Consider the following 5,501-nt stretch of genomic DNA (forward strand, 5'->3'; position numbering starts at 1 on the left):
GAGGTGTGTTACAGGTGGGCTTTCAGGCTTCACACTGTCCCTAGTAGGCTGCTTCCTGTTTGCAGATCAGACTCGAGCTCTCCTCTGCTGCTCCGGCACCATGCCTGTAGGCCTGCTGCCATGCTCCCTGCCAGTGACCATGATGGACTCTTCTCTCTCTGGAACTTACCTCCTCAATATATCCTCCCTTCCCTACGTTGCCTTAGTCCTGGTGTTTTATGATAGTCACAGAAAAGTAACCATTATAGATGTTACTCTGTTCTCTTTCCAGTCTCTTCTAGAGATAGTTTTAAACAGATGGGTTATTGAATCAGTAGGAGGGACAGCTTCTGTTTACCGGTCCTCTCCCCTCATCTATACTAACCGTGCACCCCCACAACTATTTAGTTACTCATTCTTTCATTCATTCTCGGCTTTATGGAGAGATAGGCTTCTCTGTGTAGCCCTGGCTGTCCTGGAACTTGCTCTGTATGCTGGGTTGACCTTGAACTTAGAGATCTGCCTGCCTGGCGAGTGCTGGGATGCAAGGCTCCTGCCAGGGCCACCCCAGCTCACATCTGGAGAAGCCTTTGGTCTAGGACAGCAATGCTGCTGCCAGCTATTCTGTGATAAATAGCCTTTGTGCAGTATTTTGTGTCATCGTCTTTTTGAAACTGTGGATTTTCTACAACTTCATGCACTTAAGTAGAAAGCTTTAGAAGGCACGCAGCATGGAAAAATAACGCATACTTGCCGCTTAAATCATTTATACTGTAAGTACATCTGTTCTCAAATGGGATGTGAGTTGTCATTTAAAAATGCCTGGGTCTGACAAAGCACTGACATACATACATACATACATACATACATGTTTGTATGTATATGTATACATGTATGTATATACTATTTATTTGTTTTTATATCTATGGATGCTTGCCTACATGTACATACGCGTGCATCATGCACATGCCTGGTGCCTGTGGAATGGGAAGAGGACATCGGACCCCCTGAATTAGAGTCACAGATAGTTGGGAGGACCATGTGGATGCTGGAAACCACACGTGGGTGCTGGGTAGAGCAGCAGTGTTCTTGACTGCTGAGCCATCTCTCCAGCCTGTCACTGACTCTTATGCTTAGGGAAATCATCTCCAGTCAGTTTTCAGGGTCGCAACAGTAATTGCAAACAGTTTCAGAAGCTAGGTGTGGTAGCCATGCCTGGAATCTCAGCACTCAAGGAGCTGGGACAGGAGGACTCTGCCAGGTTGTCCGCCAATCTGGCCTTGAACAGTGAGTTCAAGGTCAGGCTGGAGCTACATAATAAGACCTTATCTCAAGGGGATGGGGGAGGATAATATTTAAATTCTAATTTTGATTTGTCATGGACAAAGTGCCTTCCTTTGCTAAAAACCTAGGAAGATGTACAAAGGAGTTATGTTTAAGGCCACATTAAGAAGAATATATTAGCCTGGTGGCTGTGAATGCCTTTAATCCCAGTGCTTGGGAGGCAGAGGCAGGCAGATCTCTGGAATCAAGGCCATGTTGGTATACAGAGCTAGTTCCAGTCAGTCATGGACACACACACACACACACACACACATCCTGTCTCCAAAACACAAACAAACAAACAACCCAACCAAGCTATACTGCCAGGTGGTGGCCGCAGGTTCAGATAGCAAAGGCAGGCAGAGCTACAGAGTGAGTGCCAAGACATCCGGGCTCCACAGAGAAGCCCTGTCCCAAAAAAGCCAACCAACCAGCCAAATGAACAAAGCATCTTTATATATGTGTGTGTGTGTGTTTATATATGTACATGTGTGTATGTATATATCACATATATGTATATGTATGCATATATTTATATATATGTCTGTGTATATGTGTATATTTATATATGTGTATGTGTATATTTATATATGTATATACATGCATGTGTATATTTATATATGTATATATGTGTATGTGTAGATTTTTATATATGTATATGTGTGTATATGTATATTTATATATCTATGTATATGTATATGTATATTTATATATATGTGTAGTAGCGTCTGCAAGCCAGGAAGGGTGAGGTCCGACCACTCGTGATCTCAGGGCTCAGGCCGGGCACAGGTGCCTTTTATTGATTTTTCGGGAGCCCTCGAATGACCCATCAAAAGGGAAATCTAGGTAGGAATAAAAACCAACAGAACAGTCAGCTGTCCCTCCGGGTCATCCTATTCTAACAGGAAAGTACTGCCAGCATGCTCTGAGGATTTGGCACTGACTGGGCAAATATCCTCTGTGTGTTATTACAGTTTACAGATTAGTATCACCATCTCGACTTCATTTGGTAATGGCTTTGCATAATAGAAAGGCGGGTAGAGGCCGGGTGTGTTGGCTCCCACCTGTAATCCCACCTCTTAGGGCAGAGTTCAAAGGTCAGCTTGACCTTTTCACGACAAAAAGCATAAGGCGAGCAGAGGGCGCCCCTGGCAGGCATCTCCAGCATGCCAAACAGATAGGCGAAATTAAATTTCTTAAAGGAAGAACTGGGGCTCGAGAATAAACTGACTTCCTGGGTAAAAGCACCTTACGAAGCTTCCCCTCCGCCTGAATAGATGTCATTAGCGCTTCATTTCAAAGCCACTAACATGGCTGAGGGCTGAACAAGAAGAGCACCTGCCCTTTCAAGGCTTGCAAGCAGTCTTTCTGAGAAGTTTTCCATCTCCAGTTTGGCCAAACTCCTTTCTTCACCTCTCATGCTCTCCGGTTTCACACTGGTACCAGGGGCCTCACCAGGAGAAAGTCACAGGAAGGCTGAGAGACAACACTGTAGGCCCAGGCCTTTCTCTTCCCTTGAGGGCCCTGGAGCAAGGCAACCAACCGCTACCTCAGAACCATCAACACCTGGCTGGCCCAGTCAGCCCCGGAGCCCTCCACACACACCTCTGTCACTGACACTGTTGCCAGGCAACACAGCAACCACCCTTACTGATGACTGCAGGATTTGACCCCACCAAATTGAAAACAAGATCACAAGCAGTGCAATCAGGACCACTTCCTGATGAGTAACTTGATTAGAACAAGGGAGAAGCATAAAAGTAGATCAGCAAAGTCAACCCTCAGGCGTAGGTCAGCTGGGGTTGTGAGTGCCATCAACTGTGCAGCCATTAAGCCAGGCCATCAATGAGAAACGCCCCCTAAGCTGCCCTCCGCCATCACTGCAAGGCACACCACAGCTATAGTTCTCCTTCACCTGACCAAGCGCAGCTACCCCACAGGACCAAGTGTGGTACAGCTTGAAGAACCCGGCTTCCAAGTCACTGAGGGGGACTCAGTGGAGGGTAGCCATGGCAATATGAGGAGACTGTCTTCTGCGCCAATATTTGGGCAGACGCTTCAGTGTGCTGGAAAGGGGGATACAGTGGAAAATAGAAGGTTCTGGATGGATTATCGGTGACAGTGGGCTGCAAGGCTTCTCAGGGAAACCGTGGGCATGCGGCTACAGCAGTTAACACTGTAGAGTGCTTAGTGGTGAAGCCTTAAGAGCCACGTGTACCTGGCTTTGCGTTCTTTATAACAAAGAATCATTAACAGTCACACAAGTTGCTCTGGAGGGAGGCAGCATGGTGATCTGTAATGGCAGATTCCTTCCCTAACCAGATAGCCGGAGAAGACTACTGGCCAGTCTGAGTGAGGCAGGGGTGGCCAGGTGCAAAGTACTTTTGGGTGGAAATTCTAAAGCATAGATCCTGGGGCTGGAGACTGCTCAACAGTTAGGAGCACTCGCTCCTCTTGTAAGAGGACCCTGGTTGGGTTCCCAGCACACACATGGCTGCTCACAACTATCTGTAACTCCTGCTCCAGGAGATCAAATGCCCTCTCCTGGCTTCTAAGGGTACTAGGTATAGTATAGTGTATAAATATACATGAAGACAAATCACTCATATACATTACCATGGCAACTTCAACCTCAAATCTTTAGTGTTTTGTAGAGTCCATGAAATTAACTAGAGGTTTTTGGTGGGCCACTGAGATGACTTAGTAGATAGGAGCTTGCTGCTAAGCCTGACAACCTGAGTTCAATCCCCACAACTAACACTGTGGAATGAGTGAGAACACCAACTTCTGCAAGTGACCTCCACATGTATACTGAGGCATATCCTTCTATCCCCCAAATAAATAAGTGTAGTAAAAATATTTTTTATATTTATAAATGCTTAAGTATAAAAAACAGGAGTATTTTAAGTATAAAGCACGGAGGTACCTAACTCTAAAAGAATCCTCTGTGTGTGTGTGCGTGTGTGTGTGTGTGTGTGTGTGTGTGTGTGTGTGTGTGTGTGTGTTGGGGGCGGGGGGAAGAGGGTAGGCTGAGAGGAACCCAGAGCTTTGCATATACCAGGCCATCTACCTGAGCTACAATCCCCAGCTAAACTTTTAAGTTCAAGTGACAGTAAAGGGCTGGGACTAAATCTCAGGGCCAGAGCACTCACCTATGTGAGTTACCTCACACCTCAAACTCACCTCACACATGTGTGAGGCCCTAGTTTCAAGCCCAGTACAGTAACCAGAGAGGGTAGAAAGCAGGGTGGAGTCAAAGCTGAAATACAGAAACGAAAGCAGAAGACAGCTGGGGGGCGAGGCAGGAGGATTATAAAACTCTAGGTCAGCCTAGTGAGTCCCAGTTCAGCCTGAACTCAGACTCTGTCAGTGTAAGAGAGCAGGACAGACGTTTCAGCTTAAAACTCTCTTTGGTCCTATGAACAGAAGCCACGAATTCAGACAGTCCAGGACGACCAGAAAAGCGCAAACTGCAAAACAGGAAATAGCTCTTGGCTAGCTGTCAGAGAACTGTGAGCTGGTGAAAATTCAATCTATTTTAATTTTGAGTTTCTTAAAACTCCAAGTATGTGCAAGACCCCGGTTCAATCCAGCACCGTAAAACAAAACTAACACAGCTTTAACTTAGCAAATTAAGATGTCTACTATTAAAACACCCCTCAGCCCAAGCCTTTGATCAGCCTACATCTCCTTTGTCCTATTTCTGGGAATGTGACAGTTCTACCCAAGCCATATTTACCATCTTGTTCCTGTGGCTGGACATTGCCCTCAACTAGTCTCTCTGTGTTGCCTGGGCTGGCTGCCAAGTCCTGAGCTCAAGTGGCCCTCTTATCTCAGCCCAAGGAGCAGGGACTAAGCAGTATGTACCTGCCTCTCACCAAAGGTCAAGCATGACGTCATCCGACAGCTCTATGCATTAGGAACAATCTCTCCCCAAACAACCCGTGGGTTCATGGGCGTGCAGGTACCCTGTTTCCAACACCTTTGTTTCCCCCAATGCCTTGCCTGCAGTAGGCACTCAAACAGTTACTGAATAAATGATCAAGAAAAGTACTTACCGATCTCCTTAGGTCTCAAACTACAGGGCCCGGAAGGATTATACATCCGACCTAAGGTTAGACAACAACTTCATTTTGAAAAGGCATTATCTAGAGACAGAAGAGCTTAGCAAACTGAGCTTTTTAAACACTGGAGCCAGA

The 5,501-nt window shown here is 46.2% G+C and overlaps 1 protein-coding gene across 3 annotated transcripts in view; it reads right to left on the minus strand.

Annotated features, from left to right (window-relative positions):
• Window positions 1–5,473, minus strand: part of Crebrf (CREB3 regulatory factor) — a 78,032-nt gene extending 72,559 nt beyond the window's left edge. For 2 of the 3 annotated variants that reach the window (XM_032913642.1, XM_032913643.1), the window contains exon 1: window positions 5,361–5,473. The gene's annotated coding sequence lies outside the window, so the exon portion shown is untranslated. The remainder of the gene's footprint in view (window positions 1–5,360) is intronic. The other variant, XM_032913645.1, reaches the window with a different exon arrangement.
• Window positions 5,474–5,501: the final 28 nt, after the last annotated feature.

This window comes from Rattus rattus, chromosome 9 (genome assembly GCF_011064425.1).
Source record: "Rattus rattus isolate New Zealand chromosome 9, Rrattus_CSIRO_v1, whole genome shotgun sequence".
Taxonomy (NCBI): Eukaryota; Metazoa; Chordata; class Mammalia; order Rodentia; family Muridae; genus Rattus; species Rattus rattus.